The 21,569-nt window shown below is 36.4% G+C and overlaps 1 protein-coding gene across 2 annotated transcripts in view; it reads left to right on the forward strand.

Annotated features, from left to right (window-relative positions):
• Positions 1–21,569, forward strand: part of SYT1 (synaptotagmin 1) — a 331,345-nt gene that overhangs the window by 102,826 nt on the left and 206,950 nt on the right. For both annotated transcript variants that reach the window (XM_015857161.2, XM_015857142.2), the window contains exon 3: positions 14,770–14,831. The gene's annotated coding sequence lies outside the window, so the exon portion shown is untranslated. The remainder of the gene's footprint in view (positions 1–14,769; positions 14,832–21,569) is intronic.

The following is a 21,569-nucleotide window of genomic DNA, read 5'->3' on the forward strand; positions in this document are numbered from 1 at the left end:
TATCGATATTTATTCTGGGTACTGTAATGGAAAAAAATAGAAAATTGTTATTTGTATTTATTATGTTAAATCAGAAATTTTAGAAGTGACATTTTCTACTGGTGTTTGGAAGATTAAGAGAAAGTGAAGTGCTGTTTTTAATAAACAGGCTTGTGATACAGAATGTGCCAATATTTAGTGGACTTTCAAAAGAGGTGTTCCTGTACTCCTGCAGCACAACCTATTGCCTCCTGCCAAGGTAATTATCAGTTTAAATGATTGTATATTTCAATACTTATTTTAGTCACACTTCTTAGGACTTCAAAAGAAATCAAGGCAAAATAAAAACCTAAAGCACTCATAATGTCTCATTGTCTCTGTGTCATATCTTTGCTTGAGCTTACCAACTCCATCTGCTATTCTTATGCTGTAAATTATGTAACATCTATTAAGGTTATTATTTCACAGTGGTACACTGACCAAGCTGAAGGTTTTTACACCACCCTGACATCAAAGGCCCCACTGATTTTGCACAGAGGGATATAAATCTCTTAACTGCTACCACAGAGGCGTCATAAATCGGGTACATCTTCCTTTTCCTTTGTGTAACTCAAGGTGGTGTAGTCGAATACCTAAGGTATGGGTGATCCTTTAAGTTGAGTTCGATCCTTTAAGTTGAGTTCTCTAGTATCATGTGGCATTGTATTTTAAAGACTAAAAATAATCTATACATTTTTATTTATTCAGAAATCACAACAAATTTTTAATGTGATGTTTACTCACGCATTCAGTCACATAGTGGTACAACTGCATTGTTACACAAAGTAAACATTTCTATCTCAATCTTTTAATTACAAAAAGAATATAATTTATGTCTGCCATAAGCATATATCTGGGCTTTATCTAATACTTGTATGGCGTGCTCTAGTTCATAGCCCGTAATCCCCAAATAAATCCATAAAAGCTGAAAGCAGCAGACTTGGAGCACTGTTTTCTGGCAACGATGGGTAAGGAAAGGGAGTATGTATGTGTGCATGGATACAGCTTGAGAGAGGCATACATATCTTCAGGTACAGTTACGTGCCTATACATAAGATAGTGCAATTTCATTTAAGGCAACTGAAGATAAACATTACTTATTTTAGTATTTTAATTAGGTGATGTAGTAAATGCAACGTGCAAAAGAAACAATAAGCTAAAAAGAAATTCTCTGTGACACTGAAACAGAATGATAAAGCAATTCAGAATCATTACTGGATTCACTTTACTGTGTTTAAGCAGTCCTGTAAGTACTGTAAACTGACAATAAATAGTGTTAACAGTCTCGCAGCCCCTTGGCCCTGTACTGCTTCTCTTTATTGGCTCAAGCCACTCCATGTGTACATTTACTTTCCAGGTGAATAATTTAACTGCTGGTAAAGCCATACCTCTTTGGGATTTAGTAGGATAAATGTAGTATTAATAGCGGTGGCAGGTGAGCCATGTTAAATTTATTGTCAAACATATTGTTTGTTTTTAATACAGCCTCGCCGAGAGAGTCAGATGTGATGAGCTTTCTACAGACACACAGTGAGAAGCACTTGTAGCTTCACAGAATTTTGTCAAACAAGATGTTGCAAAAGATGAACAGAGGGATGAAAATGTCACTGTTTATAATGCTTAAAAAAACACACAACATTCTTAAAATCTTTTGGGTCAACAAAGAACTCAGGCTGTCCTGTGATTTCATTCTGGAGGAGAAAGTCTCCAAGTTGCAAACGTTTGATCCTCATGGCAAAGAGGTTGGTAGTTCAAAGATGACATATTTAAAAACAGTCAGGGTTGCCTTGTTTCTCTCCCACTGAACTCAACATTTGTATAAACACAAGTTAAGATGAAGTCCTGCAGTACTTGTAAGTATGCTAGGAAACTTAAAAGGTGTCATTGTTTATTTGAAATGCTACAGACTTTAAGTAATTAGCCCTCCCAGCTCCTTCATGACTAGGATGTTGTTCTGTCTGTGTTACTAGTAGAGAAACTGAATACTGACTTACTTGAACATGGTGTCAAAGCAAATCAGTGAGCACTCCGGGATTTCAGCTCTAGCATTCTTGACTTCTCACTCTGTATTAGCTCCAGTAATTTCATGTGCCTCCACAACTATTTGCTAAGGGGAAAGATAGAAACAATAAATATTTTGTTTAACATCTCCTTAGTTAACAAATAGAAGATGGTTTCAACTATGTACTTCATCATGCTTTTACTTTTCCAGCTTTAAATTTCCCCCATAGTAGTATGTTATTTATATTCCTTAGACTGTTTTGGAGAAAAAGCAGGGTGTTTTTTGATACCCAGCCACTGCTTTCGTTCCTAGTTTTATTCTGTCTTCTTTCAGTGCTGACTGTGCGCCAAATATTGTCCCAGTTTCAATCCTTCAAATAGTTCTTACTCTCTGTTCTGCTCTTTACTTTTTTTCTCTTTTCCCACACCTCCCTGCCTCGTTTCTTCCATATCTCCCTTTTGAGAGTCCTCTTTGCTTTTCACATCATTTTCAGTTATCCGTTCAAATACTTCTTAATATTGACAGAGCAAAAACAGAAAGCAGATGTATTTTCTAAACAGGCTAAGATAAGGGTATTATCTGTAATAAGCATGGAAGATAGCAGATGAAAGTCCCAAAAGCACACTGGTCTGTTTTGTTGTTATATCTCTTTGTAAGTTCATGTTTAGAAGAGAGTACTGGGTAAATTACAAGACAGTAGATATGGATTTCACATCAAGCAGAAATTGCTTTGCAGTTGGGGTAACTTAACCTCTCTCTCCTTCTTTGCTTATTCTTAGGGTTGTTGTAAGATAAAATATAAAAGAACTTTAAAGAAGTTTCTTACCATATACTTAGAGGAACTTTCTAGCGCAAAGTAAAGCAAGTAGCAACTATGTCTAATTTCCATTTTAGTTTAGGGAGAAGATGAAGGAGAAAGAGCACAGCAGAAAGGAGCAAATGAAGCCAAGGCCAGAGAAGAATATGACTGATTTATTTGTTATTTTATTTTCTTTCTGACTCTCACTGGTGGTTTTTAGTCTTATACAGACTAATTGCCTTGAATTGCTTGATGCATGCTTTAAGAAAATAATTAACAAATATGTTTAATTAACTGCTATATCTCCACATACCTGAATGCACCCTCATTTTTACTGTTTTCATTTTATGAAGCAACTTTTCAAATTTCACCCTACAATCTCCTTGTATCACAGAGCTTTGCTAGCAGCTGACACTGCTGGGGGTTGTGTTACTGTATTGTAGGGGAATTAATTCAGCCTAAGAGCCCACGCATTCTTAAGACAGGACTATAACCTTATAGGCAAAACGCTGATTTTTGTCAGAACAAAAAGAAGCTGAAAGTCAGCTCTGCCAGCATTTGTTGAACATGCATATTTAATTTCACTGCAAAGCACAGATTAGAAAATTGTCTGCATACTTTATTAAGCGATAGTAGAAACTGATTAAAGCAATTGATTGTACTCTGTGCAAGGAAGTATTTATGGTCATTACATTAATGCCAAAAAGCACCTGTCAGCTTCAAAAAGGGCATCTACTGATTTGTTGACAGGCAATTTCATATTTTCTTCTTACAGAAGCTTTTATTAAGGGCTTGCTTGAACTAGATGATCTTGAAGAGATATTTCCTTTTTGCCAGATGCCAAAATGCAATTTGAGATACATCATGTGGTGTTTTGTCGATTTGTTTAAAATCCACACTGAGAGGTGTTGAAGCAATCACTTTCCATAGCGATGGCCATTATGTTGTCCCCCTTCCTACGCACAAAAGCAGTTGCACACTCACTAAACTTGTTTAGTGGGACCTGTTAGATTCTGCATTGGATCATTCAGTAGAAAATGTCAGCATTTCTGTGTTAAGCAGCTTCCTTTTTGGGGGCCTATTGTGGGACCTATGGCAGTGTAGCGGTTTGCAAGAGGAAGAAGAAAGGGAAAGAACTGGACCAAGGCGTCAGAAGAAGTCTCCTAACGCAACTGCAGTGTTGCTTCCCTGAATGAGTTTGCCATACGTTTTCCATCTCCAGGCCCCTCCATAAATGCATAACGCAGCCTGTGTTGAGAATATATTGCAGTATGAGGTTCTCAGTGGCCAGGCTTGGTTTGTCAGTTAGAAAAATAGATGAGACATTTTGGATATTGTTCTGCTTTGAGGTAAAGTGTGTCCCTGCCTCGGGATGATTCAGACATTTGTTATGTTTTCTAACTTTGTGCTTCTGCTTCTTCTGGGCCATGAGTAGTACAGATTACTTTTGTTTTATAGCCTAAGCTAATGTGTTTGCAAATTGCAATGAAAGAATCTCAGAAAATTACTCTATACATCAGCAGAGACAGAACAAACGTGTTTTTTCTTTTTCTTTTTTTTTATTCCTTTCAAACTGCTCCAGTGTGCTATTTGAGTGCAAATCAGTAGTTTTATGAAGTGGCTGAAGTTAGTTCTGAATAAGCTATATTTCAGAGAATCTAATAATCAAAAATTTAACAAGTTTCCTCAAGATGGATAGGAAGAGTAAATTAAAGGGTGGTTTATGTTAACATTTGGCTCTACAAAGAGGGAGAAATATTGCTGTGTGAAATACTTAGCTTCATTAGCAAAAGTAGCCCAATTAAAATATTTGCCATATGGGCTTTGTAGGGATTTCAAATAGACCTTTCTTGAATTTTCCTTGATTCAGAGATTCTAACATTAAATGTGACACACGAGATGATAATTGCAAGGTAATTATTTGATTTTCACTAAACAGACATTTCCATTAGATTCCTTCTGGCAATATCTTGCTGAGGAAGTTCATTTTATAGCCAAATACAATATCAAGATGTCTTTCTTTACTCAACTATGTAAGGAACAATAACCATAACTACCTCTTTTAATGTTCTTAGCCATCTGCACCTAGACACTCTGGGATGTGTGATGTGCTACTTTCTGATTAGTCTATGAGATTTGCTGAATGTGGACTTGATGTTTCTCTTTTCCTTTCATGTAGACTTGCAAAACCAGCACTTGCCTTTTATCCTGCTTTCTGTAATAGTATCTTTGCATATAATCTACAAGGATTGGCTGTTAAGCTCTGCTGTCACAGTCCAGGGTGACACCTGTGATTAAAAGATCTGTCTGAATTCGCCCGACTCTAGTGTTTTTTTCAAGATGAAAAAACTCATGGTGCTTCAAAGCTTCATCTCTAGGAGTGCAAAATCAGCTGCATTTTTCAGGCAGGGGCATATAATATGTAAAAAATGTTTCAAGATAATGAAATGAGACCTTTGTATGAGGTGATAACATTATGAATTTAGACCCGAATCCCTACTGCAGTAGACTGCTTAAAGATGTTACTCTGCTTCTATAGGTGTGGAGATGAATTTTACTTTAGATGCCCTGGCGAACCCTACTCAGATCACTGATCAGGAAGGGAAGCCAAGGCAGGCAGGTAGTACCTCCTATGTGCCACGAGCCCTGGCTCAACCATGCAATGCCAAGACACCACCTGTGCTTGGTTAGAAGCTCTTAAAATCAAATTCTTCCCTCATTTGCACAACCAAATGGGCTAATGACAATTTGTATCTGCTTATCTTTGCAGCTTCTGCATGTCAAGGTAACATTTGCAACCATGACCATTACAGTGCTTTGCACAACCTGTTTTTGTCACTCAGGGTTTACTCTCATCACTCAGTCGTTAGAAGGTTCATCAGCAAGTTGTAGCCTGTCTGTAAACCACAGTTTGCACCGTTCTTGGAATTCATGTAGTTTATACACAGACTTTGCTTTTGCCTACCTCATTTTCTGTTTGGTTTGGTTTGTTGGTTGAAGTCTTTGTGATTTTTTTACTGATGTCTAGTAAAAAAAAAAAAAAGCACTGAAGTACTGAAACATACAGACTGGTCATCAAGTCACTGGTGTTTGAAGATCAGTGTTACTGATGGGCATGTCTCATTGTTACTTTTCTAATGGAACTATGTGCAGCCTCCCCCAGGAGACAGGGCTGTCTGCTGCAATGATGGTCGCTGGAAAAACAGTGTTCCGGACAGTAATAAACAAAAATGACACTTGTCAGTGTCAGAAGTAGACTGTGACAAATGTGAATATAGCAGACATTTAGAAAAAAACACGGCTGTCATAAGTTCTCTAATATGCAGGGCCATCTCCACAGATAGTGTTATTATCATGCTAATCCATTATTATTTTGTTGTTGTTGTTTCTTTAGGCTTTTGTAATATAGAACATTTTCTTACATTGTGTGTTGTTTTGTTGTTTTTTTTTTTTTTACTAACTGTAAGGAAAGCTAATACTTCAATATGCTGAAGAAATTGAAAGAGAAGGAACAAGATGAATTCATATTTTTCGGTAGTCTTTGATTTTTTAATACAACAGACTCATAATAGTAATCCATTCTTGTAGCAAGTGTATCAAAGATAGAAATAGCACAGTTATATTTTTAACATAAATAATTAGAAAGCTGCAAATATTTCTGGATTTTTAACTGCCTGGTTGTGATTGTATCGTCCAAGTTCTTGAGCCTTGGGGTTGTAAAAAATTTTCACTGTTTATTTCATAGAATATCATAGAATGGTTTGGGTTGGAAGGGACCTTTAAGATCACCTGGTTCCAAACCCCCTGCTATAGGCAGGGACACCTCCCTCTAGGCCAGGTTGCTCACAGCCCCATCCAGCCTGGCCTTGAATGCCTCCAGGGAGGGGGATCCACAGCCCCATTGGAAAACCTGTTCCAGTTTATCACCATTCTCACGTTAAATAATTTCTTCCTGATATCTAGTCTAAATCTACTCTTTCAGTTGAAAGCTATTTCCGCTTATCCTGTTGCCACAGACCCTTGTAAAAAGTCTCTACCCAGCTTTTCTATAGACTCCTTCAGACACTGGAAGGCCACCTTATGGCCTCTCCCCAGAGCCTTCTCTAGGCTGAAGAGCCTCAACTCTCTCAGCCTGTATGCCTTATAATACTGTTTAATTAATGTTAAATCAGCAAATGATCAAAAGCAATTTTTTGGTTTTGTAGATGTTTTAATAAAGTATATGTTCTAACTGGAAAAAATCTTTCAAACATGGAAGTGTATTTAGTGATACTGTTGTTAATAGATTAGTGCTTCCATTTCAGTTTCTAATTTGAGCTTTTCACTCTTTGCTGCTGATGACTGCAGAAGTGAACACTTATTTCTAAAGGAAAATTATCATTTAAATTAATGATTCTGCATTCTCTTGTTATTTAAAAAATTGATTAAAAATCTTCAAGAAAATAAGTAAAAATAGATAAATAAATACATAAGTATCCTGCCAACCATGACCATGAGAGCAGTGGAATTTCACATCATGTTTAGAAGCAGTATTTTTCAGATATGACTCCTCACATGGTTTCAGGAAGATGAAAGAGAGCAGAAAGCAGTTAGTGTAGAACAAAGGATGCTGCATGATGGGTGTAGAGCATGCAGTGTTAAAATGAATGCACGAAAGGGTGGGTAGCAACTTGAAGAGTTGATGTACCTCTTCTCATAGGATTTGTTTTGTTGCTTACAAAAAATCAGAGCAGTGTGTAAACCTTTTTGGATTACTAAAGGAAGCAGTAAATGGTAACTTGATTTTGCATGCATTTCATTTTCTTTTCCATAATTTTCTTTAGGAGAATTAAAACAACAGCATCAATAAAAATTAGAGTAAATGTAGGCTAAGATCATTCAAGCATTGAACTGTCCTCTATTAGTGCATATATCCAAGTGAACCTCAGAATATAGGCTATCTGTTTTACTCTCCACAGTTTTCCTTTAAGGGATTCGTTAAATGGGTAGCAAAGATTGAAGTTTGTTGTCACTCTAAGTCTCTTTAGGGTAGTGTAGAATGGCTGTTAAAACAACTCACCCGTAGTTCACATTGCTTAATCTGCTGAGGTGCTCATACTCAGTATCAGGTTTCATGGTTGAATTGCTGGCCCACATTAGAATATTTTTATAAAGCAGAATAGAGAAATAAATTTAAAAGCCTCACACCAAACTCTCAGAATGTAAAGATCAGCAATGTTATGTAATGCATAATCACTTCCTGCAGTGGATATTGCAGCAAGTTCTTTTGTCCAGGGATAAAAGCAAGTTGATTGTGAATCTCTAAACACTGAAATACAGCCAAGTGTGCATTGAAGGTGCTGAGGTTATTGCAGTTAGAATTAGACAACTTGTGTTAGTTCCATAACATACAACATCTATTCATATAAAAATCTATATTATCTTTCTAGGAAGGATTTGGGAGACTGATTAATAGCCTTCACTATACTTATAAATCCTGGTGTATAGCTGTAATGAAATGTGATTTCTGAAATCAATTTTTACTAGGAACTACTTTCTGATCAACTCTATTGTAAATACTATTATGAAGCAACTTGTGAAAGAGTGGATTTCCTTATTCTGAAATTATTTGGAAGATACTGGCAATTCTTTATCTTTTTTCAATAGCTTGAAAATGTTTGGAATTAAATTTGATAAGTGTTGTATCAGGAGTGCCGGTTGTTGCTGATCTCTTGAAAAGTTTCATTTAGGAAAATGAAGTTACCCTTTGGTAAACTTTGTAGGGCCTTTTGTTACTCTTAAATGAGAGCAGTATTATCTTCTGTTTATAGTTTCAAATGTAAGAATGTGTGTTTTGTGTAAAATTTGAACAGTATACACTTTGTGAAGAAAATGGCTGAGATAGCCAGCAGTCATGAAGCAGCAACAGCAAGCTCTGTACTGTGAAGATTCTGTCCAGAGCAGCTCCATAGATACTGAGTGGCAGAAGCAGCAAAGTAGTTGAAGTATCCCTATATAGTGTGAACACATCCAGCCCATCTGCTTTAATGAAGAGATTTCCTAGGTGTCTGTGCCACATTTGGTGCATATCCATATCTCCACCACATCCGACATCCCATTTAAACAGAAGGATTACAGTAGCTTCACTGTGAAATGGGTGATAAAAGAGGAAGAGCCATATATGATCCTGCATAGGAACCAGAAGAAATGCAAGTACCTCTCAAAATCCTGTTGGTCTTTTGACATTCCTGTGAATGGTCAAGAGGTGTCCTAGGAAGTGTCTCTGAAGTCAGTCCAGATACTGATTTGTCACTGTACTGTCACTAGCCACATTATCACTCAATAGGTTTTCTTTCATAAAAAGAGAATCTTTTGGTGCCTACTGATTCATAAGATTGTTTATTGATCATGAAGTTACAATATTGTGCTTGATTGAAATATCAAAGTGGATGGCTCTTTTGACATGAAGTCAAGCGTGAGGATAAAGCAGAAGTTGGGAAAGGCTGTTGGCGAGCAACAGGAGATCTGTCAGTGCCAACAAGTGTTTTGCTCCCTCTTTGTATGTCCTTTCCTTTTAATTTTTTTTTCTTATCCTTTTATTATATTTTATTTTCCATTCTCTTGCCCTAGATTCCTCTCTTGTGTTGAAAAAGCAGCACATTCTACCTTTTGTCTTCTCTCTTTTATTTCCCACTCCAGTAGCCTTTTTCACTCCCTTAGGAAAGCCAGCAGCTTGCATCCACAAAGTTGCTCCCTGTCCTGTTTTGTCCTCCTGGTTTTGGGAGGACATAGAATTTAGTATCAGGCTCTGACAGGAGGAAGTTTGCTGTCCTACTTTGTACACTGACACCTAATGGCAGGCATGCATCTCTGAAACTTTTTAATGCCTTGGGTTGTTTGAAAACCTGCTGGACCGTTGCAATCCAAGTTGTGAGAGCAGTTTGATGAGTGCATTTCTTGTGGTTTTCACTGAATTAATCCTATTCTGTATACAGTCTGAAAGGCTTTCCAGAAAAAAAGTGTTCTGTAGAAGTGCTTAGCTATCCCACTACTATTATTCCCTGGTTAATTGCCAGACTTTTCACTAAACTTGCTATAAAGATGACAATAAATACGTTTTTTCCTGTTTAATAGAGAACTTTCTACTCGATGTTTTTGACTCACAAAGTACTGAAAATTGAAATGTTTTTATTTTATCACCTTTACCATCATATGTGTATTTATTTCAAATAACGTGTATGTTGTTTTCCATTGTTCTGTACTGTTGTCCATCATTTCTTACTGGCAAGCAGTCAAGGGAGATAGGTAATGGAGAGAATATTATGTAATGTATGGTAGCTTAGATGAGTTCTGTTTTGTTATTTTTTTGGAGGTATATTTAAAATTAGTTGCTGCTCTGCTATATTAAAGGCCTGAATTCAGCCAGTAATGACCTCAATAGTGCCTGTTTTGATGTAATCCCTGCTTGCTGACTGCTGTTCCAAGAATAAAAATTTAAGCCAAAAGATTTAATGAAATCCTTTGGGATTAGTGCTCGCTGGGCTGGGGAAATTGCATATCAACCTTTTCTCTGTACTCTAACCATAAGGTTTGATATTTGAATAGGAGGGTGTCCAAGAGAGAGAGTTCATCAATAATTTACATTTTTGTTAGTTACAAACCTGGTATTTGGGATTCTGTTGCCATAGTAATCCATCTGGGCCTGAACGGATAGTGTTTTAAGTGGTGGTTGTATAGGGATTCACAGTGTGTGCTTTAAATCCCTTCTAAACTAATCCTCAGATCTGTTCTGTGTCTTATTTCAGGCTTTGACAAAATCAATGTTACTCACAGGAAAAAGTTTATGCTGAGCAAATTAAACTCATAAAATATTAGAATATGCATATGATCAAAGACTTCAAAGTTTATCAAGTTTATCAAGACAATTTCTGTTTCAATATGTGGAACAATTAATAAATGCCCACAACTCTTTTTTTTTTTTTTTTTTTTTCCCCAAATACATTTAATTTATTGCATATTATACAACTAGAAATTACCCAGATTCTGTACTGGCTTATTAGCTAATTTATACTCAAATTTATAATCAAATGCTAGCCTCATTTTCCCAGATGTCAGGTTTACATCTTACAGGATGTCAGTCTATTCATAATACTGTATAATATCCACTTTCAATTAATCGTTTTTTTTCTCTCTTATAAATTATTGTAAGGCTGACAAAATATACTGAAATTCCCATTTTCATTTCTAGCACTGCTGAAGTCGAATATTGAGGCGGCAGTACTAAACTCAGTAGGCAAAACACCAGCTGCTTTTTGTCTGAAACTTGCCTTGTATTTTTCATTTTATCACCCAACGCTTACAAGTGGTTTATTGAAAACCTCCCAGAAATGCCAGATGAAAGGAGGTAATCAGACCTGAAGCACAATCAGTAAACTCCCTGGCAGAACTGGACTCAATTTCAGCTCTCTCAAAACCAAAACTCTCCCAAAAGTGCCTGATTGCCAGGCCTTTTAATTTTTTATCACAAAACCTGTTGCCCAGTTGTCCTTCTGAATTGTCAGAAAATCATAATACCAATATATCATCTCTCCAGAGCATAGAGATTCAGTATGCAAAATTATTCCTCAGTTTCTGAAAGAAGAGAGAAAAAAATGCTCAAATAATATTCATATGCTCTACTAATGAGGTTTTAGTCTGTAATCCTAAACAGAAAAAAACAGTTTCTTCATACAGTTTATAAAAGGTCAGACATCTCTTTGTGGCTGTAAAGCTAGGAATGGAATAATAAAACTGCAGATGGCCCAAGAGATCTTGACGAAAACTTTATTTACCAGGCAGCCTCCCTTTTGTCTTTCAAAATGTGACTCACAGTGAATAATGAAGCATGTCATAGACTTATATGACTTATTTTTGTCATTTGGGATACTGAAAATGTTCTTTGTCACCTGTAATAAATGTAAATCTACTGTTTCTACAAGAGTTAAATGAGTTTCCCGAGAAAAAGTACAACAAATGTCTCCCTTGCAGTGGAATGGGATTTCATTTCACAGACAACAGTGTGCACGTATATTATTAAATTCAGTGTGGCTGACTGAACTTTGTTTATTTTAGAGGTCTCATTCCTCTATCCAAGTTTAATGGAGCTATTGCTGTAATTGTGCGATTACCACTAAATGTGACAGGGAACAGAGAACTTAAAATCAACTAGAAAGGTTTTGTTTTGATTGATTTTGCATACCCTTATGACTAACTGAAAATAAAGTTGCAGATCATTTACATGATTACTTACCCTAAAATTACATGTCCTGAAGTATCTTTTGTAGATAGCATTTGTGAAGTATAGATTATGCTCCAAAGGCATATTACAAGATATGTGCAAGCTTATCAAAATGTGTTTCCCTTGATATTTCCTATGGTTTTCATTAGGAAAAGTCGTCTCCTGAAAATGTTACTGAAATTAAAAGGAAGCCCTGAAAGATACTAGTAGTATGATAGATTCTATTTGTGGCTCTGGAAATATAGCTGTCACTGCAGGGGATCTCCTGCACTGAAGACCCACAGGAGTCCATTACCGCTGGTGAATGAATTAATCTTCCAACACATCTCATAAAAAATAGCCTGTGTTTAATAGGAAGTAATAGAAACACAGTTGAATTTCTGTGATATTTCCTTTATCTTCCTATACAAATATAAGTCGTTGGTTTCCTTTACTTCTCTGTATATTTTAGCTTTGCAAATCCTTTGCAAGGAGTGCTGATTTTGGTCCCCATGACTATTGTTAGATGATATTGATTGGTTTTTACTCATTTGATCCCAATCTTCATTATTGTTTCTGTATGTTTCAGAAACTCTGCCAATTAAATTCATGAGGGCAGGCAGCCCGGACGTTCTCCCTTAGTGGCCCTCTACAGTTACTCACGCTTTTGCTTAAGTTTACTTCTCTAATCTAGATTTTGAACTGTGTTCTTGTTTGGTTATTTCCACCTAATGCTCCAGTAAACATCTATCATCTTCTCTTTCCTTTACACTTGCTGTCTTTGCAGGAGAAGGAAATAGTTAATCTTCTGAAAGGCTGAGTAATAATACAACACAGCTTGAGACAGACAGCTTAGAGAAACAGGGAAATACTGAGACAGTGTGCTACAGAGCAGGTGTGACTCTCTCTGTGTTAATTTCTCTAAGGCACTTGGAGCTACCTCTATTCAAATGCAAGATGTACACAGGGACCTAAACCAAAACCTTGTCTCTGAACACTGGGAGAAGGTTGGGATTAGAGCTTTTAATTTAAACTTCTGTCTGAATAGATCTGAATTTCAGATTCTGCAGTTTGGGAGGACATGGATGGTAGGGAGAGGCAAAATTTGTGTTGGATCCCTTCGGTAGGCATTTGAGTACAGTAGCTAGAGCAGGTCTTTTTCAGTCTGTACCACTTCATTTTGTATAGCTGATAAGGAACACCAGGCCTGCTAAGACATTCCAGATGTCTTACAAATCCTAGGAAAGAAGTGAATTTATCCCAGAGCTGTGTTCTGCATCAGCATCTGAATTATTAAAAACCCTTTCGAAACAGGGATTTCTTAGCATCATCATGCTAACTTCACACTGATAGCTCCACAGCTCCTTATGGATCTCTAGGGCATAACAAAGTAGGTACTTAGAAGAGCTAATCCATATAGTTTGAGAAAGTTTAAAAGTCAATTTCAGAGTAATACCGGCTGCTTCAGATTCATGTACCTTACAGTCCACAGCAGAAATACGTGTTGCCTAATGAGTATTTTCAGTAGACCGACATGCAAATGAGTACTTTCTGAGATATTTTGGGCACTGTAGGAATGATACAAAGGGCAACATTAACTTGCTATCAAAAAGAAGGGAAAAATAGATTTTTAAATCAATTATGTTCTGAATATTTTATTGTTTGGGTCATTAAAGATGGTTGCCGAGTTAATTTAGAGTGTTGCTGGATGAAATCACAATTTGACTTTTATAAAGTGCACAGTAAGGGTCGATGTGATGTACTTCGACAATTTCAGGTAATGGCAATTCTGTTCTCCTCTGAGAAAGGTGATGCAAAATTGAAAATACATTTACCTATCTTGAGAACTGTTCATTTGCCTCCCTTTTTTAACCACATTGAACAAATTAGTCATCTTTGCCTTTAAGTGCCTTCACAGTTTGATCCTGCCTGCTTTTTCACATCACTGTTGCCCTTACTGCAACCCTTATTGCACATCAGTCCCAATTTTCTCCCTTCTCTCATGCAACCTTTATTCAAGAAAACTGTTAATAGTAAAAATCTGTGGAGCCAGTATGCTGTGTTCCTTCAAATCCTGCCTTAAAATTCATCTCTGTTGTGCTGTTGTGAGTTGCCAAAGACTCAGCATCTGGTGTGCTGTGATCGTTGCTTATGATGGTAATTGTCTGCATGAAGCAGTGGGAGTGAAGATGTGAACACCCCTCTCCTGCCCATCTCCCTGCTCTTTATAAGCAGTGGAGGGCTCTGGCTGTGCTTGGAAGTACACATTACGTCTTCCTTACCTTCTCAGTCTCATGGGGTAATCCAGCTAAGGTCTAATAGAGTACAAGAAATTCGTTTTGAACAGAGGATTGCCAACATGGTGAATGTGAAAACCTGTCTCCTTTTCTGAACTGGGGTGAGCCACAGGTGTTCAAATGCTAATAAGGTGCCCAGAATTTGTATGAGGTTTCAAAAGGGATCTGTCCCCAGAATCTGTGGATTTCCTATGTCTGCTTCTATTGTACTACATTAGGGTAGCAAGTTTGTGGTTTTTTTAAGGAAATGGAGCTGTATAGGTTTTCTTCTTGTCTGCGATCTTTCACAAAACCCAAGTCTTCAGATCTTGGAGTTAACCAAAGCTTAACATAAAAACAACTAACTTCTTTGCTACAAATGAAGCCAAGTAATTAATTTTCTGTAGGTGATAAATGCATCTATTTGTTTTTCTTACAGAAGAGTGGAATCCTGAGTAAACAAAGAGAAGAAAGCTGAGCAAACAGTCTGCACTGTGAACAGTAAGTGAACTGACTACATACTCTGAAACTGATCATTATCTTTACTTCCATTTTCATGTTTTTCCTATTCACAGTTCTTTTAGCAAGTGTAAAAAATGACTGCAGTGAGCATCTCTGCCTTTTATCCAACTCAGTTTCATGTCACAGGAGTAGGTTCTTATTAATCCTATAAGCATCTTAGGTAAGAGGCCCAGATAATCCATGCACTGTACCTTCATCGCTGCCCATTTTGAAAATATTGCAAGTGCTTTTTTCTTCTCAGTAGAAGTGAATTGTAATACTAGAAGCTACCATGATAAAGAAGTATGACACTTACATTTGGTCACACGTGAAATTTTGCAAAGGAGTAGTTAGATTTTTGGATCTGTATAAGTCAGATCTCCTGTTGTGTGGATACACGAACTAGATAGTTTTATTGCTTTGTGTTATCCACTTAATCACTGATTAATTGTTCTGAATTGCACCGGTCAGAGCTGTACTGTTCACTGCCCAGTATGAACAATCACCTGAAAGCTTACAATGTTTGTCTGCATGGGCTATGAAGAGAATGTGCCATGAGAACAAGCTGTGTTTGTGTTGCGTAGGATGTTACTGATGTAGTCATTTGGAAAACATCTCAGGTTCCTGGTGAAGTATCAGTTGGGATACAGTGGAGAACAGAGACTGTTCAGAGACTGCCCTGGGAAAAGCGGTAGTGTGTATGGTTGAACTACGCTGCTGATTAATGAAAGGCAGCAATATCTTACAAGAACCAAAGCTGGTGAATGTGTATTAAGGCATTTCTATTAGCAGTTCACACGTAACTGTTACTCTGTGTTATGCACTAATAGACAGTGCCTCTTTGTTGAAGGTGGTAGTGGACAGTATGTAATATGCAGAGAATATGTGCTATTCTAATTACAGGGCATATGGTTGACAGTAAAACTGAAGGAGTTTCTCTGAGCAACCAAAATCAATGATGAGTTTCGATGTTCCATTTCACCAGACATCATGAAAGGAAATGTATGACTCTCTGCTTTCTTCCCTCACATCTTGTGGTTTATACTGCCTGCATACCTCAAAACTCTCTTCACCCTATAGCTTTCCACTTATATACCTACGTAACTAACCTGCTCCAACTTGATAGTGTTTCCTCACATCTCCCATGCAGGACCGTCTTCCTGTTTGCAGAACTGCCGTGCAGAATGTTTCTGCTTTTGCAGAATGAGATACTTGGAAAATGTTGAGCTTGTTATTTCTAGTCTACACATCAAGACATTAGTGGTGTTATTAGATAATTTTGCGCTGAATAATGCCCTATACTGTATCTGAAGATTTTGTGAAAGGTTGCAATATTTGGTAATATGCATCGTCTCTAATAATTTTTACTAGTGGAAAGTTAAGTTGGAGCTTTGGAGAGTTCTTTGATGCATGAGGTACCTTTAAAACAAAGCAGCTATGCTGTTGCCCAGGATCTGAAGTTTTGGCAGCCAATTACTGATAGTAACATGTATAAACAATAGCAATTTCAAGCAGTTCATAGAAATCAAGTGACATATGTATATATAAAATCCTGAGGTCATTTTAGGCCTGTTGTAGAGAGCAAATATCATTATTGCCGACACTCAGACATTTTCACTATTATTTCTCTGTCAAGTGGCCAGAACTCGCAGGCAGCTGTTTCAGAATAGCGTGGATTTATTTGTGTACAGTGGGAAAAAAAATTAATCAACTCTTATTGGTACTCCATCACATACAAATTCTCTCTCTTCGGATGGCAGAATAGGTTGATGGAACCTTTTCATAGTGTCCATCAGTTAATTTTATCAGTCATGGCATTATGATTATAAACCTCAAATGACCTAACAATGAATATATAATTACAGAAATGAAACTGTACAGTGGTTATTTAACATTTGTAATGTGTAATTTATTTAATACTCTCTTTGGAATATACATGGGAAATTAGAATAATAAAACAGAAATAAAATGGCATTTAACTTTCATCCATCATCAGTGAAAAGCAATGTTACCAGCGTGTATGAGACTATACTTTCATCGTGTTCATGTGTGCTACCTTTGAGCCTGCTTCAAACCATCCTTGTAAACTGTATGTTATTCATACACTAAGCTATGAATCACTCTTCTGACACTGGGATCGATGAATTGTCCTCATTTTAAAATGTTTTCTCAACCATTTTCCTGAATTAAAAGCTAAATTATAAAATATCTAATGTCAAATGCAAAAATATTGGATTCACGGTATAGAAAGAAGATAAAATTATTAAAGTTCTTATTAAGCAAAATATATTTGATAGGTTTGAATCGCTCTTGTTTTTATTTTGAATGCAAGAGTCTTTGTCTACTTTGAATACTGCAAAACATCAGTCCAGCTCTTGTGGATGAGGCAAAAATCTGGCTGTAAGCTTTCCAAAAATGTAGTTAGCAACAGTCAAACTTAATCTGCCATATAGTTTAGTTTGTTATAGTTGATGTGTTTGGTGGCTGACAGCTTTCTCGTTTTTCTTTTGCAATAAAGACAAATTCAAGTAAAGTGGCACAAATTAAGACACTGCACAGATGAGCAACTAACACAAAGGGAATGGCCCAGCCACGTTGTGCTGCTGGAGGTTAGACCTGCCGAGAATGACTTGTCTGGGTGGTGTGACCCCAGTACTTGGTGAAGAACTAAGCTCACGTGACACTTATCATTAACTTACAAGCATGCAGTATTGCCATTGTTTATCCTAAAAGCTATTTCAAACACCTGCTGTGTTTGATATTTTATTATTTTACTGAGGTAGAATAATTCTCCAGAGGTATGTAATGTACCAGAGACAAAGTATCTAAATGAAAGGTTCCTTGGTTTTGGAAGGGTCAGTTTTATAAAAGTTGAATTTATGAGCCTTCAAAAGGAAATGAGCCTTTGGTTTCTGAATGTTCTCAGCTAATCACAATAATCTTCCCTTATATTGCAATTTCAATCTTTCATTGCAGCACAATAATCTAGAAGCAGCATGGAAGTGCCTTCATTCCCTGTGCTCCCAGGTTTTCTCATTGCCCATTAAAATTCATGTGCATATACCGCAGGCTTGGATAAAAGACTTCATTTGAGCATTCACACTACCTGAATTCTTTAATGAGGTCTTCCCCTAAATTAGTTTCACTTCTCTGTTAATTTATTTTTTTTCCACAGTGGAAGTATGAATTTCTGGTAAAGCACACAGTAACATTTACATGGTGTAAGGATTTCTTAAACTTTGTCTTTGTTTTGGTTAAGATGCTAAGATTCATCAGGGTGGCATACTGTCCATGACTCTTTTGCTTAAAATTCTGTGGCTCAGAACCTGATTTTTCCTTTTTATATTGATTGTGTATTAGAGCTACAGCTTTGCATTTTTTTAATGTGAGGTGTCTGACACGGATTTGGATTCTGTAGTGCTTTGAGATCTGCTAGTTATGCAACCTAGTTTTGCAAAATGGCTCTGTGTATGTAGTTCCCTGGGGCTTCAGTTTAGTTGTCATCTATCATTTTAGCACTGTGAGTGATTACACTCTACTATTTAATTTATCTTATGCAGCTTCTCACTTTTTTCTTCAGCTGGTAAACACATACTTTTCTAGACACGTTTTCAAATGATGTGCTTTTTGAGTGCCCCAGTAAAGTGATGTAATCTTTTTTTTTTTTTTTCAACTAGGAATTTAACCATTTAAATAAATCATTGGTGGGTATGTTGTCTATTACTTGGAAGTTCTGTATTTCTAATCTGTGATGCATGATTCATTTTTCAATGAAACATGCATATCTGATAACCGCTTCAGTGTCTATGAAAAAATAGCAAAGTAAATGAGCATCTTTTTAAGTGTAAAAGCCAAAAGCATTGGCTGATGCTACTGCAGTAGGCTTTAAACCACCTTTGTACATTGAGTTTTAAATGCACAATCTTTGCTAGCTTGGTTTGTTGGAATTTCACAAGACAGTTTCAGTCATAAGTTTCATGTATAAGTGGTTTCTTGTGTGCTGTGTTCTTGTACTATAATTTGCTATTTTTAGATGTTACATGGAATATCAACTTAGCTGTTTTATTTTTATTTTTTTTTTTAAATCATCAGGATCTTTCAGAGTCACATTCAGCTTTTCATTTAAAAGAGGTTTATTTTGCATTAAATCGTATTTTGTTTGCATAGGCTGGACACTTTAAACAGTTACTGTGGCAACTCTCAGGAATCTAGTATAATCAACAGCTTCTGCAGTCCACATAACAAAGAATTTTTACCTTTATGTTTCCATTTCTCTTACAGCTTTTATTATACTTCTATGTTATCTATGGGGAGTTGGATTGTTTGTTTCCATTTTTTAAAATTTTTTGTTTCCATTTTTTTTAATTTTAAGTTAACAGTTGTACTTAATATTTGTGACTAAAATCTCTCTCTAAGAAGAATTAGACTGTATCATGACAGTGCAGCTTTGCTGATGTTTACAACTACTGTTGTAGCTCTGTCTTAAAGTACAGTCAAGTGTTGATATCTTCCATGTTGCATGCTTCTGGGCAACATTTTTGTGTTCTTTCTTGTGAAAGAGAGCTTTAGTCAATACTTACCTTTTGTTTGTAATTCTTACTGTCTTTGCACAATCCTCTTTTAAAGACTACCAGTTCATAATAGGTGAATTCCAGCCACCATTTCTTAAAGCAGTAGAGACAGCCAATTCTGTCACTGTTCTGTTACTGTTCTTGGAGTGGTACAACTTTGATTAGGAACTGAAAGAATACAGTTTTTTTATTAACTCGGATATTTGGCATTTATGATTAATTCAAAAATAGCAAAGATAACACACATCAAGATTAAGGTGACTCCCACATATGGAGTTGGTGATAGCTGAGTAACACTTTGGATCATCTCTAAGTATGAGTTTCTTCTTCAGTGATAGCTTTGTTTATTTCTTTCTTTCAAAGTTTCACACTGTAAGTCTTATTTTGAAGACATATAGCTATCATAAACATCACATTTTGACAGCTTTTCTTATGTGAATGAAACTCATTCAAGTAACTCTATCCAGTAATAAAAAGATGCGTCATATTTGACCTGCTTGCAGTGATATCTTTAAGCAACTGGTATATTGACAACACTGACTCAATTGAATGTATACCAGATTTGAAATATACTTTATGACATAAAACTTGTGAATTTATCTTGATTACCTAAATGTACTAAAATGTGCTTTAAATTTTCCTTCTTGCAATAAATACTAGGAAAATTCAAAATGAAGAATTGATAAAATGTTATTCCTTGGTTCAGCTATGGGAAAATAATATAGCATGATTTTTTTTCAGGTATTTTTACTGCAGAAAACTAGCAAGAATTTTGGAATGCTCTAGAATATATTGAATATAAGTTATTGGAACTGCTGTGTGCTTCTACTGCTGTACTTTCAAGTTTGTAGTAAGCTAAAGAAGCAAATATGCAGTTTTCCCATAAGAGGAGCCTCTGTACAAGGTCTTTTCTACCAAATTTGGTTAATATATTTACTACTCATGACTCTTGTAGCTTTGCTAATTAATGTAACACCTGTGATTTGAGCTGAAGGCACATTTAGCAGTAGGTCTAAGAATGGCTTCAATTTGCACCAGGGGAGATTCAGGTTGGACATTGGGAAATGCTTCTTCTTGAGAGAGTGGCCAGGTGCTGGAATGAGCTGCCCAGGGAGGTGGTGGAGTCTCTGACCCTGGAGGTGTTCAGGAAATATTTAGATACTGAGGGATATGGTTTAGTGGGAAATACTGGTGATGGGTGGATGGCTGGACTGGATGATCTTATACGTCTTTTCCAACCTTGGTGATGCTGTGACTATTTTTGAACATGGTGATGCAAATAACATATAGGCCATTTTCTAGTCTCAACTGGAAGCATGCTTTAGTTAAGCCATTACAGCCATTATATTGTTTTTGAAGTGAGCCATATATTTGAATTTTTCTCATCACTATCTGATTCTAATGATTGTCCTTCAGTCTCTCCAAAATCTAGAGATTTTCATGCAGTCAGATGGATCCAGGAGTGGGAGCTTCCAGGGATAACTTCCAAACATTTATTGTAGTCTGGCAGTCCTAAATGCACGATAGCCTGGAGGTCTCTGCCAGTATACTTTGATCTTTCCTATAATCGGTCTCCTAATACCTTTTCATTTCTAACAGAAATAGTGCCCTGGCTGCACTTAGAGTATAAGCTGATTTGACTCATCCTTATAACTTGTCATGCCAAGTGAAAACATTTGTTTTTAGGAAGAAAGATTTAAAAAAATAAAAAAAAAATAAAAGGAGTAAGATGTCATTTAGAGTGTACAACCTTAACCATCTTTAATGGGATTTTGCTCCTAGAAGTGTGTCTCAGTGCTTGAATCATTAAATGAAATGCTTAACACCAACAGAGTTTATTTAAAGATCTAATTTTACTTCAGGGAAAATAATTTTAGGGACTTTAAACTGCATTAAACTATTAGTTATTTAACCACTAGCTATTTAACTGTTAATAGTTTATCCTGCAGATAACAATGATTCCTTTTGGAGAGTTATGGTCTATTGGGCAAATATGCATTGAGGGAGGTTTTAAAATGGGAATTACATCTAAACTTTATAATTATGCACTTAGACATTTCTTAAGGAGAATAGAAGCAGTGGCTGTTTATATGTAAAGCCATTTGCTCTTCAGAAAGATGTAAATGTTTGCACTGTAAAGCTATTCTTACAACAAGGAATTGTTATG

The sequence above is a fragment of the Coturnix japonica genome, chromosome 1, assembly GCF_001577835.2.
Source record: "Coturnix japonica isolate 7356 chromosome 1, Coturnix japonica 2.1, whole genome shotgun sequence".
NCBI classification, from domain to species: domain Eukaryota; kingdom Metazoa; phylum Chordata; class Aves; order Galliformes; family Phasianidae; genus Coturnix; species Coturnix japonica.